Source organism: Apostichopus japonicus, chromosome 22, assembly GCF_037975245.1.
Source record: "Apostichopus japonicus isolate 1M-3 chromosome 22, ASM3797524v1, whole genome shotgun sequence".
Taxonomy (NCBI): Eukaryota; Metazoa; Echinodermata; class Holothuroidea; order Aspidochirotida; family Stichopodidae; genus Apostichopus; species Apostichopus japonicus.
Window position 1 is genome coordinate 24,157,014 of NC_092582.1, and position 13,767 is coordinate 24,170,780.

A 13,767-nucleotide genomic window follows, 5' to 3' on the forward strand; every position below is an offset into this window, starting at 1 on the left:
TTTGTTGTTGGATATATGACAACCGTTAACTATTTAATCGTCACAAATTATCAGTCTAAATGACTAACGATGATAAAGTATCAAAAGCATATACATTATGAACGATACGCAGATGTTAATAAGAACATTAAAGGTGGGCTCGCTCGTAAATTCCTCGTAAATTCTGTCCTTCACACCACCCGATTCAAAAATAATATAAATACTACCCTCTACCGGTTCGTCGCTGTTGTCTCGTAATTTCTTAGCAATCCCGTATTTACTGCTAATAAGCAATAAACGGGTTTGGCTACCTGAAGCGGTGGCCTTGACGAAATTCCTGCATAGTTTCTTATCTATGGCAGTGCCAGTAGTATGCGGTACATTATTACACCGTGTTTTCGTGTGTGTTTTGTGATACAAAACTCTGCAGTAGTTTGTTTATACGTTCAGAACTGTTCAAGACTAGTGGGCTGTACAGTTATGGTCGAGTTTTGCATCAGGCGTAGGCTGTAGTTTGACCAGGGAGCTGCTACTCTAGCAGCTCCCTGGTTTGACTATTTTTATGCCTACATGGTGAGCAGTCGAAGTCCGACAGGTTTGGGTGCCCTGGTTTCGTAGTTGATTCACCCATTAGGAAAGCTGTGCATGCTTTATCGAATATTAAAAGTTAAGCCTATAGAAGTACAGTAACCTAATGCAATTTTACTGTACAAAACCAGTGTATTTCAAACTTTTACAGATGCGCCAGTCTTGTACTAACCTGAGTAAAGTATTTGAAATATTGTAACCGAAGTCGCGAGTCGACATTTTGTTACAGCTCAAGAAACTAATAGTGAATATAAGTCCGATACACACTGACTCGTGTCACAAAACTAAAAACGCAAATACAAAGTGAAAAAAATTTCTGAAGTGATTACAACATTGGGTATCAAACGTATGGTCAAGTCCGTCATTTGTGAACAATTGGTATTTCATTCAATTTAGGTATGAATTATATATAGGCACAGTCTGTATTTTTTTTTTATATATATATGCATTTTAGTTCTATATCAGGAGGGAAAGACAAAGTATTTTTTGTCATATATCATACATAGATAAATATGAAAATTTACTTATATTTGGGCTCCTGACCACGGGCCCTTTAGGCGATCACAGAGCACTTGCCCTAGCTGCACCCCATCCTCGTAACCGGTGCACCGAATTAAAAATAACGAAACTTGAACGGTAAAAGGGAAGTAAAAGACGTTGCCATAAGGCGGCTCCACCCTCTTCAGAAATGATTGGCATTTGGCAAAAAGGGAATAAGAAATGAACAATAAATTAATAGTTATTTCCACTGAACTACTGTACTCCAGAATTGAATATCCTGCTTCTTGTTCCGAAAGGCTCCCAACGAAATGCCAAAAAGTCGGCAACGGGGATGAGGGTGGGAGGGGGGTACCCAGCCCACCACGGGGCTACCCCTGCACCTCATCACGACTGACTCGAATTAAAACTCTCAATTTGATACTAGTCAACCAAAAATTGTCCCAGAGTTGAACTGAGATTGGATGGAATTGAAAAAAAAAAAATACTAGCTGTCTGCATGGATCATACTCTATACTATTGTGTGACCATATAGGCGTACGGGCTCTAGTCAACCAGGAGGAACACTGGGGGAAGCTATTTTACTTACCAGAGAAATTTAAAAATTGACCGAAAGTTCCTAGCATGATTAATTCATTTCAAACTTCGACGTCAATGAAGGACAAAAAGAACCATACAGGCCTATGCCTGACTATAAGATCATTGAACCATCACAAAGAACTACTTTTTTAGCTCTTGGGAAAACTCCGAATAATCTTCCATTTGCCGAATCCTGAAACTGGGAAGTACGGGGTGGGGGGGATCCGTCTTGATCCGCAGGTATAGTGAACGTTCACCACAACAAGTGTGTTTAGCTTGGGACTATAGAATTGTCAACCTTGTGAACATATATTTTTGGGGGGATGGGGGGGGGGGGAGGGGAGTCGGCAAATTAAAAAATACAGGGTAAACAGAGGGAAGGAAATACATCAGTGCATGAGAGGAGGTGAGAGACAGGACTGATTGATCGTGTCGATAGTTTTTTTTATATATATACATGTGATACACGAAGATAGACGTAAAATGTAGCATCGTTTCGACACTACAAAGGGGACCCTCCTCCGCCCCCACCCCCCACACACCCACCCTCCCCACGTTCAATATCATATCCCCCCTTGCCAACGGAAATAAACACAAGTATAAATAAACCGATACAGATATTTGTACCCGCTGTTAATCCGCAACTATTCCGGCTTGTTAAATCGTGTAGATTGACGGCTTCGCCGTCCTTTACTGCTTGTAGGCCTATATACAATAATACAAAGCTGAATGTTTCTCCTTGATCGAATTTCCCCAACCTTGCCCGCCTTGAATTAGAGGGTGGCCAAGCGACTGCTTCACAGTCATAGCTACTATCGAACAAAATGGACGAAAGCAATTGATCTCAATCTGGAGATGCAGATGTATCAATAGCTGCAGATCCAACGGTTTGTGAATGTCGCACGACCTGTTAACGAAAGTCTGGGAAAAGTGTTTGCCCCTGTCGTATGTATGATCTCTTTTGTTCAGATACGTTCTTTTACTTTCTCCGGAATACGCCTCCATGTTTAGCAACCTTTCGTGCGTCAAATTACAATCTCGATACTGTGTTACTGCAAACTGGCTGTATTCAAAATACGTACGAAAACACTGTGCTAACTACCTATCAACTTGAATATCCACAACACTGACCAACGTACAGTAAACCATGGAGGTAAAAACACCTCCATGAGTAAACAAACGTACATCACCCGCGGCCATAGCTTGCAACACGATACCGTTCACAGCCAGGTACAGCTACGATCAGGTGACCACTCAGAAAAGTCATGTGAGTAAAGGGTGACACGCAAAACCACTGAAATCAAAGCCCCCTATTTCTAAAAGTATACGAGCGCCCCCACCTTTAAACATATTGCTTTTGTGGTATCATGCTTTTTTATATCCAAATAAATACACAAATTGTTTTACGCCATATTTTTTTTATTTTATGAAGTAATGGATTGATTAAATCTTTTTAAATTCTTATATATAATTACAAGTATTTATGTTTTCGACAAAAAATAATTATTATCCCTGATTAAGTTTGGAAAAGTTTCTAATCGTCATAATCATTTTTCTTTCCCGGCCACGAATATCTTTTTATTTGACAAAAAAATAAATAAAAGAAAAACATTAATCTTTACCATCCTCTCCATTAATGAAGAAATTGTGATATGATGAACTCGGACAGATGTGCAGATACTGAAATTACGTCAACGGTGATCCTTCAATTAATAAGGTCATTAAAAGAAAAAAACTACACGGCTGGTCACGTATATGAAAGTTGGAACGTGCATTTAAATATGTTACTGGAATTTACCATTATATGTTTGTATTAGTGGTTTTGTCATTATTATTCAAACCATTTAGGAAAGGAAAAAGACAATAGCCATCGCCTGCCACACTGTTTGTAAATACAAAGATTCAGTTAAAAGGTTTAGCACTGTCGTGGAGTGCATCTATAGTATTGCAATCCAAAAGTGAACCAATTTTATTTTCTTAATCGTATATATGCATTCCTGGAATTGCAAATGTTTTTCAGACCGTTCTACTTGCAATTAATATAACTGTGATATGCAAATAGGATGGACTGTGGACGCTGCTTGACTTACAATATTTCAGTAAAAGTAGTGTTTTGTTCATAATTGGTGAAACAGAGAAATAAAACAAAAGGGTTGTTAGCATCCATTCAATTACCATATAAATATAATAACTCAATCTGATAATTGTAATTCGTTGGCCATAACAAGTTGGAACCAACCGTCAGAGAACTAATGAGTACTGGATACCAGGTTCAATAAACCGCCTGGATGGTAGGTAAAGCTACGCTTCTAAGGCAAGAAGTTAGAAACCGGTAAAGAAGGTTTTAATTCCACTGTTGGCAACTGCCACCTGTATCGAACAATACTAGTTGTCACTCGCGGTAAGCACGTCATACACCCACAAGAATGTCACTTTCCGTGTTTGACACTTCCGGTAACCACGCCATACTCCATCCTAGAATGGTAATAATGCTATCATCCACTCGGCTTATTATATACGGCACAAAATAAAAGTGAATTGGTTGGATACAAGCGCACAATCTGTTTATGACTACGAATGTAACCTTTATATCGATTGACCTTAAATTTCCGCCTTTTCTTTGAAATCGCGCTCAGACAGCTCTTACGTAGCTAAATTACTTCCTTATCGAGAGTGCATCAACAATATGTGATAAGGTAAGAAGGGCAGCGTTCAGATTGACCTCATAATGAAAGTAACTATTAAGTACAGTTACATTACGTTTATCAAATAACATCACAGGTTACACAAAGAAATGCTCACTAGCATTACTAGCGACAATATGTTACTCTCAGATTTTGCATTTGGATAATTTACCTTAAAATCATTTTTTTTAATCTGTTAAATTGTTGTTTGTTTAACTAATATTATTTTTACTTTTATTTTGATATCAAGAGAGCTAGATCTTTTTGTTATAGAAAATGATTGTCTACGTTGAAATATAAACCCAGGGACGTCCTTAGTTGCAGGCAAACATAAATCGTAAACCGTTGAAAAATTGGTTATCACATTGCGAGTATTACTAGTCGTAAAGGCAAAGCAAACTTTCAGAAGGTTTGGAAACTTCGTCAGAACGTTATAGCCTTACTGGGTTTTAACGCCCGCCTTGATATGGTAGGAGCATTATGATATTTATCCCCTTAAAGTGTTTGCACAAATCGTAAATGGTACCACAATCTGAAAATGTTGAAAGCAACGAACCCACAAAATCACAACATTTGCTACAATTGTTGTTAGATCCGGGGATTCTACGACTGTACCAATGAGCTTGACTTATTAATAGATGTACGTTTACTAAGTTTTCTTGGTTGCTATATTACTTTTATTTTGTTAAAGGTCGACTTGTAAATTGCTACCTCAGCTATTCCTATCACGTGATTTTTAGTAAGACTAGAGGTCAGTTATGACTGCAGACTCCAGGCTACATATTTGTTAATCTCTTTGGTCGCTTAACTGATTTACACTTGCAACAAAATATACTTGATCATTATAAAGAGGGACCTAACATAAACATGGTACGAATTCAGTTCGTACAAGAGCATGTTATCGTTTATTTAGCCTTGTGTAATGTAACTACGAATACAGAGAGTTTGGAAGTAAATCATCTTGATACATAATCACTGGTCGACTTCAAATCATCTGCAAAGAAAATATTCAGATTAAGACGTTGGCAGTGTAGAACTTTCCAGTCATTACCAAAGGCTGTAACTATCGCAAATGTTATTCTCGTTAAGTCTAGCCTTCCATATCATACCATACCTAGGTATATCATACTACATACACAACTTTCTAAATTCTTATCACTGCTGCTTGTTCAAGTCCGCGTCTTTGATTGTCTGTTTTACAGGTTATAAAATTTTATAAACAGAATGATAGCTACTCGTATGGTTGTTCAGAACTGATCTCAAGATTTTCGACATTGTCCGGTTTCTATTTTTGATGCTAATAGTGATAATATTTGGATACCGGATGAATAAAGGTAATTGAATATACTCAGGAAACGGTGTGAACATCCCATGTAGTTGTTTCAAGCTACACGATGTAATGCACACAATGGCGTATTACTTGAGCCCACGGAAGGTAATACACTAGATCAGTCAGTGCGTATTGACTTTTAAGTTTATTTATAAATGGAAACTTCTCGAAACAGGAAACTATCTGTCCAGGGGTTGTAATACTTTGATTCTACTGTACAGGAAGTAATGGAGACATGTAGTTTCATTCCATACTGTGTGTGTATGTGGATTACATTGTATCACATCGTAACAGGGATAAGCATGATGAACCGTTCCGCCATTTTGTAATGTTAAATTTTAGAATCTGGAAAGTAAACGAAATAGTTCCAGGAGAGAAAATTGGAGTAGAAGAAAGATTTAATTGACCATCAACAAGAAAAATCACATTTCTAGCCAGTTTTTATCAAAAGAAATCACAGCATTAGACTGCAGAGCGAGATAACCGGTTTAGTTTCTACCGTCAACGTAACAAGTAGGTTTGATTCGTATGACCAATGTATGTTGTACATTACAAGAGGAGCTGTTTGATTTCAAATCAACCATAATGATGTCAAATGGCCGTGACGTAGCATGTTCCATGTAGTGAAATGAATACATTATATAGTTACATATTATGTTTTAAAACATTTATATCGTGATTCAAGCTAAAGCTGATATGAAAACTGTAAAATATTGTAAATTAACTCATTGTAGTATGAATAACACTTCATTTCATTCATTTGTTTAACTACAACTGCACGATTACAACATATCATACTTTATTAAGTTACAGTTATACAAGAAAACTGCTGCGTGGAGCCTATTGTGCTTGTAATATATTGCATTGTACATTAAACCTGTAACTATGTTACATTGTACTTTAATTAGAGAAGTAATAAGATTTTAATAAAGAGTTAAACATTAGTGCAGTCGGCTGCGTGTTTAGATACACGTTTGGTGTAACTCGTAATGTTGTAGAGGATTATTTTCATCCGATAACCAAATATGTCTGAAGTGTTAGACTCAGTATGTACCTGACTCTTTTACTGTCCGTCCTGTATTTGCTATTGTCCCACATCTCCTGAAGACACTTGTCTTGTTCCGATACCAACAGATGCTGGACAGGTACATTTGTATCAAGATACATACAGTTAGAGGACAGTGAAAAAGTGTGGGCTGGGGGCACTTCCCTGTACAAGAGTACAAATTACCCCCCCCCCCCCGGTTCCACCATTAAAGCATTAGAACATCATGCACCTTCCTTATTGGTGAGTAAATGTGTTGCCCCTCTCTAGAAGACATTGGTGCCCCAGCAGTTCCCCCTGACAAAAAGCTCCTGACGACATCACTGGATATGAATCCTAGTGAACTCTCCTGTAAACATTGCAGATTCCAGAAATTTCACAAACTAGTTTCGGCTTTGCTATTATACTAGAATCGTTCACATTCATATTTCTTAACCAATCAGTGTTCTGTTATTATCTAGCAAGTCCGAAACAGACATGTGACATGCATATTTTCAACTAGTTAATGAGTTTGATTTTTCCATAAACTAAACGGTTTTATTTCCAATTTCCTCGTATATTTTGGAAATTATAGTAAGGTTAAGTTTCTTTTATTACGTATATTGGCACAGTTAGAGGACAGGAAGTGTAATTTATGTAGCATATGGTACATACAGTTAGAGGACAGATACTGGTATTATAATGTATGTATTCTTGAACATTAGAGGACATCAGGTGTCTGTATAATGTAAGTTATGTAGGCCTATTAAGTATACTGGCAGATACAGTTAGAGGACAGGAAGTGTAATGTATGTACCATATGGTACATACAGTAAGAGGACAGATACTGGTATTATAATGTATATATTCTTGAACATTAGAGGACATCTGGTGTATGTATAATGTAAGTTATGTAGGCCTATCAAATATACTGGCATATACAGTTAGAGGACAGGAAGTGTAATTCATGTACCATATGGTACATACAGTAAGAGGACAGATGCTGGTATTTAATGGATGTATTCTTGAACATGAGAGGACATCAGGTGTCTGTATAATGTAAGTTATTTAGGCCTATTAAGTATACTGGCACATACAGTTAGAGGACAGGAAGTGTAATTCATGTACCATATGGTACATACAGTATAAGAGGACAGATACGGGTATTATATTGTATGTATTCTTGAACATCAGGTGTCTGTATAATGTAAGTTATGTAGGCCTATTACGTATACTGGCACATACAGATAGAGGGCAGGAAGTGTTATTTATATGTAGCATATGGTATATACAGTTAGAGGACAGATACTGGTATTATAATGTATGCATTCTTGAACATTAGAGGACATCAGGTGACTGTATAATGTAAGTTATGTAGGCCTATTAAGTATACTACAAAGCATTCGTTCATAGCCGCGCCCCGTCAAACAAGCTTAAATACACCATCTCAACACAAGTTGGAAACCAGTATTCGCGTAGCAAAGAAATCTAACTTTACGAACACTTTCTGTGAATAAATGACTAATCTCAGGAAAACTTGGAAAGCTATTAAGGAAGTCATTGGCAAAACGAAAGGATTATTTATCAGCTTTTACATATAATGATAATGGAATTTAAAATGACCTTGAGGTCGCAAAGTATATCAATGATTATATCTCTAATGTTCATCAAACTCTTGCTGACAAGATTCAACATTTAAAATAGTAAACGAATATCGAAAAATGGCTCGGCATTTCAAACAATGGAAAGAGCAAAGACAGTTATAGCGATAGCTGGATACGGATCAGAGGTCACTGTTTCGAATACCATTGTAACATTAACTTACTTTGCTCTTTTCTAAGATTTCATTTCTTGTTATTGTGCTACCAATCCTAATTCATTTCTCATCTCCTCTACCGACTAATCAATAGCTAATTCAACATTATGCAACTGATCATTAAACACATCACATGTAAATAACGACAGATTACTAACTTGACGATCTTGCCCACACATCAGCAGTAACATAGTGTATTATGACTCATCTAACCACCTACGCAAATAATAAGTGGACTCTCCATACCTAGTCGGCATGTCAGCACTATAAGCATATTAGCAATGTCTCTCATCAAACATAAATATTTGCGATTTTTGTTTGTTGGCAGTGCCCGAATCAATATCAGCATATTATCCGAATTTCCCGAAAACATGTTCTTGATGGAAGAGGGGTACGGGGGTGGGGGTGGCGGCTGCAGTCCCCCGCCCCCAAATTCCCAATGTCGATATGTATATTGTCATACGGCTACAACTCTAGCAACCTAGAAATTCACAAAAAGTTTGGTTGTTCCTGTCACCATGGCTACTAGTAAAAGTGTAACATTGCATCATGCATGGGATAGAAGGTCGAATAGGGAACACTTAGTATCATTCAATTAACACATATGAGTGAATTACAGTAAACAGGAAGTAGTGCTCGACAGCATTATAGCGCATAGTAACACTAGCACATATCCAATTGTGGATGCATGTTATACCAGCACATTCGATACTCTTACAGTAATATCAATGTAGGTCGCATCATAAAGATACACATATCAGCTTGTTTTGGTTGAGTGCAATATAAGTGCCATAATCAACTATATAAACATGTTATTATTCAACAGTTAAGATGACGTAGGATTTGCATAGGTAACACAAATAATGGCTGAACCTGTAGGCTCTAAACTTTAAAAAATACTAATGTAGCATGTTAGGGTTGCTACACTTGGTACAGGGGAACAAAACTATAGCTTCTACTATAATGTAGCATATTAGGAATGATACAGGGGAACAAAACTATAGCAATTACTAATGTAGCATATTAGGGTTACTATACACTTGGTACAGGGGAACAAAACTATAGCAAATACTTATGTAGCATATTAGGATTGCTACACTTGGTACAGGTAACACATCTATAGCAACTACTAATGTAACATATTATGATTGCTACACTTGGTACATGGGAACAAAACTATAGCAACTACTTATGTAGAATATTAGGATTGCTACAATTGAAATAGGGAACCAAAACTAGAGCAACTACTAATGTAGAATGTTAAGATTGCTACCTTGGTACAGGGGAACAAAACTATAACATCTCCTAATGTAGCATATTAGGATTGCTATACTTCGCACGGGGAACAAAGCTATAACAACTAGTAACATAACATTTTATCGTTGCTACACTTGATACAGGGGAACAGAACTATAGCAACTACCAATAGAGAATATTAGGATGATTGCTATATTTGGTTACAGTATTTCAACACTTTTATCCTTTTCCTTTGTCAAGTATTCTTTCGTTTGTTTTACCTTTTTTTTATAAACTCATATGTTTTCCATCCCTCTCTTTATATTGCTTTTCTTTATCTTTGCTACCATTTCAGTGAAGTGGATTTGCATGCATGCCTCTTGAGCTCTACTCCACTTTCTGTTTTGATACTTTTTCCATCGTTCCAACACATTGTTAAACTTACAGCGGGTAAAATAGAAAATGAAACCGCATTCAATCAGGCTAGATATTGTTTGGATTTTTCCGGCAAAGGAAATCCCCGTGCTATGATGATATTGTGTAAGTTATATATATCCATATATATCGCGTGTTTTAGGACAATATCTTTTCCGGGTTTGTGCTCTTCACTAAACTCTATATGTGCTGCATTATGACACACACTCTCAAAAACAACTTCAGCGATGAAGCTGTGTGCGGAAATCCATAGTGATTATTATACACCAAGGAGCCGTCTTTTACGTTATTTTATGGGAAGATTGGACCAGGCGAATTGAAGTGTACGTACAAAATGACTAAAGTTACTTTTGACTTCATGAATAGGTCCAGTTATAATTAAATATCAGCTCGATCCGATTAGCGCAAAGTTGTGTATACTATATGATTTGCCTACATGTATAGGTCGTAGAATTAAGCTGGTTATAGTAGTACTTGATTTACCTCTCTGTCGTTACAGACCAGTCTAGTAGGCTACAACTCGTTTGATTTTATTGCAGAGTAATAATATAGCGATAGAGTTGTTAACATTAACGCTTGTCCCTCAACTCAGACACATTGATTTTTTTGTTCACACTTAAACACTGCCGTAACTTGTAGGTGTATATCAATTATTAGGAATGTTTGGAGCAAAGAGTCGCTATTTGCGATCCAAATTTTGATTGGGTGTAATTTTGTTTAAAGATATTTATTTCAAGTTACCTTTTGTTGGTGTTTGAAACTATATGTCAAGTAGGTTCCCTTGTGTCACTCTAAGTTTGACCTTTTTCAAGGAGAACGACAGGGAGGGGACAATCTTGTAATTTTACTGCTGAGAGGGAGCAAATAATGAAGATACGACATCGTATTTATATTGGTTATGGACACATCAATGCTGTCTTGGAAATCAATAAATTATTCACATACTTAAGAAGAACATAATCTGAGGAAGTAAAGCCCATTATAATATGAAGGTAAAATACTATTTAATTCCACTTAGTACTGGTTCTTGTCAATATCACTATGCATTTGCGTGCCTGAAATCCCTAGTACATAAGCTGTGTACAGTCTCGTTAAGCATATAGCGTATGCATATGAAATACGTACGTGATCTAACACTGCTCTACATATCCGTACTTATACGTCCGTCAGTTTCACCCGAGTTCCGTGATTGCGTACTAGAGAAATCGTTGCTGATCGAATAAGGAAGCGTATCTCGAATCATGGAGCTATAAACAGTTTATAGCTCCATGCTCGAATGTAGCCTACTGTAGTAACATACAGGCTAAGGCTGTATACATACAATGTAACGTTATTTACAACTATAGTAAAGAGAAACTATAGGGGCAAATAAAAATGTGTTTCATATTGTGTTATAATCGTAAAAACTTTAACGGAAATTTTAAATTAGGGATGATAGTAAAATGGTTCTGCTGAATATACCTGATATCACATATAAATATGCACAACAAATTGAGAAGTTTCACGTTTGGTGGAGAACAATATTAAGCGAGAGTTATATGATAAATGAAGTTGCAGATACAGCTTCCCGGATGAGCTTGGTATTTATGGCAACCATTCTTGCTCGAATAATGTACTTATATCAAATACAATGATGGAAGGGTATTGATGTTGCGACAAATTACCGTGCCGTGATGTTTCCATATGGAGAGATCTGCCTCATTGCACAAATTACGTAAGACTATTCCTCTATTCCGGAGGATACAGTTTATCATTGTCAAACACAACTGCTGTGAATTGTTTGCATCTATAGCTTAAAACCACAAACTGATAGCATTTTGATAAGTGGAGTTACACACTGTCAATATTTGGTGATGTTTTGTGCTGCTCCTGCGTCTTAACACTGGCTAATTCGTGACCAGTCGTAGTCGTAAGCACCCGCACACTGTCAGACTATCCAGTTTCACTCATTTTCCGGCAGCTCTGGTATAGACGGAACACATCCAGTAGGGGAAGTACAAGATGTCATATTAATGCTGGTTTCGAGGATAGCATGTGAAAATGTTACGCTAGCGTTGCAAGGTCTCGATGTGCCAGTCTTAATATTTATGCCGATGGTTAAAATGTCATGAGCCCCGTCGACAAGCTGTAAGATTATGTACGGGGTACAAATTAGAAACTACTACTTGATCCGAGGTTATAAACTTATCTAGGCAAAGACATCATAGTGTGGTGATATTATGTGATTTTCGTCTAAATAGAACCGTTATAGTTTAGCTTCAATTTAGCGAGAACCTCATTTGAACAGTACCCATATTCAAAGTGTGTGTCATAACCAACAAGCATTACTTAAAACGGGCGAATTCGAAAAGGTGTTACCAAGGCTTTCACGTCATCAGTGTATAGATTTATTGTGTGATGTTTCCCTGCTTTTGTTTATGTAGTATGACCTGTGCCTCGGGTTGGATAGTTATGAATAGATTTGTTATATATATGTTACTAAAGTTTTTCAAATAAAAGTAAACAGTATATAAATGTTACCCAAATACGCGAATCAGAACGTATGACAGATCACTTATAACGTTTTAACACGGCGATGACGGTAATACACGAAGTAGTGGATGTATTTCTCCAAATAGCTTTGTATATCGGATTGATTTATGTACAATTTCAATATATTGGCTGGTTTTGTAATAGAATTCCGATACTGTCACAGTTACCTTAGATTTAGAAAGGCTTGATCTATTGCTAAGGTACTGTATATTCATCAACACTTCAAAAACAAACAGCTGGACACAACCTCCCACTTCCAGGACCATTTGATACCAGAACCAATAACCAAGGATTGAATAAACATTAAAGGATATCCATATTATTGAAACTAAAGGTCGTTTAGTCAAACAAGGAACATCCAATTTAACCCTCATTAGGTAAATAAATGTTAACATATTATAATGTGTCAGTTTAAATGTTTTGCTAGGTCTACAAGAATACATTTCTATGAAATTTGGAACAAGGATGGCAAGACAAACCACTTTAATTATATTTTCAGGACCTCGAACATGGGCATGTATTGTCAGACTTAGAAAAGGTCCCATGTGAGTGGTGGCTAAAGTGATAAAGGCATCAAAATTATTCTAGGTGGAACTGCATCTGGTAATCCGGTGAATTCTGGTCGGAGCGTACTATGTAACCACCGTGTACCCAGTGTTCTCACTGTGGGGTAAACTCCGGTATCACTCAACAAAGTACAGTAGGTAACATGGGATGCGCTGCCACGGAATATGCTCCCTATTTCATTTCCCCAATATTAGGGAACGGGCACCGTCTTTGAAACACCACCTACAACTAAACAACAAATATGTACAGGCTTTGGCTCTAGCTATTATAAGTGCCATGACTTCTTGAACTAGTTGTAGGCTCCGGCCGCACCGTTATCCGCACACAGCTTGTGGTTTCAATCTCAAGTTTCGCACGTCGCGACAAACAGACAAAGTTGCAGGTCTACCGATGTGAAAAATCTCGGTCACTTTTCATAGAACTGAACTTCTAGTATTCGATGATATGAATCCTGAGATGTGTAAGCTCTAACCAAATAGAGCCACGACACTAAAATGTG

At 37.1% G+C, this 13,767-nt stretch overlaps 2 protein-coding genes across 13 annotated transcripts in view; one reads left to right on the forward strand and one right to left on the reverse strand.

The window, feature by feature from the left end:
* LOC139963637 (uncharacterized) overlaps nucleotides 1–13,767 on the reverse strand; it is a 664,171-nt gene that overhangs the window by 346,027 nt on the left and 304,377 nt on the right. The gene's annotated exons all lie outside the window — the stretch shown is intronic.
* LOC139963619 (uncharacterized) overlaps nucleotides 1–13,767 on the forward strand; it is a 90,777-nt gene that overhangs the window by 7,498 nt on the left and 69,512 nt on the right. The window contains exon 1 of one of the 8 annotated variants that reach the window (XM_071964590.1): nucleotides 10,151–10,492. The exons of the other annotated variants lie outside the window; for them this stretch is intronic. The gene's annotated coding sequence lies outside the window, so the exon portion shown is untranslated. Of the gene's footprint in view, nucleotides 1–10,150; nucleotides 10,493–13,767 lie in introns of those variants that run through there. 8 annotated transcript variants of the gene reach the window in all.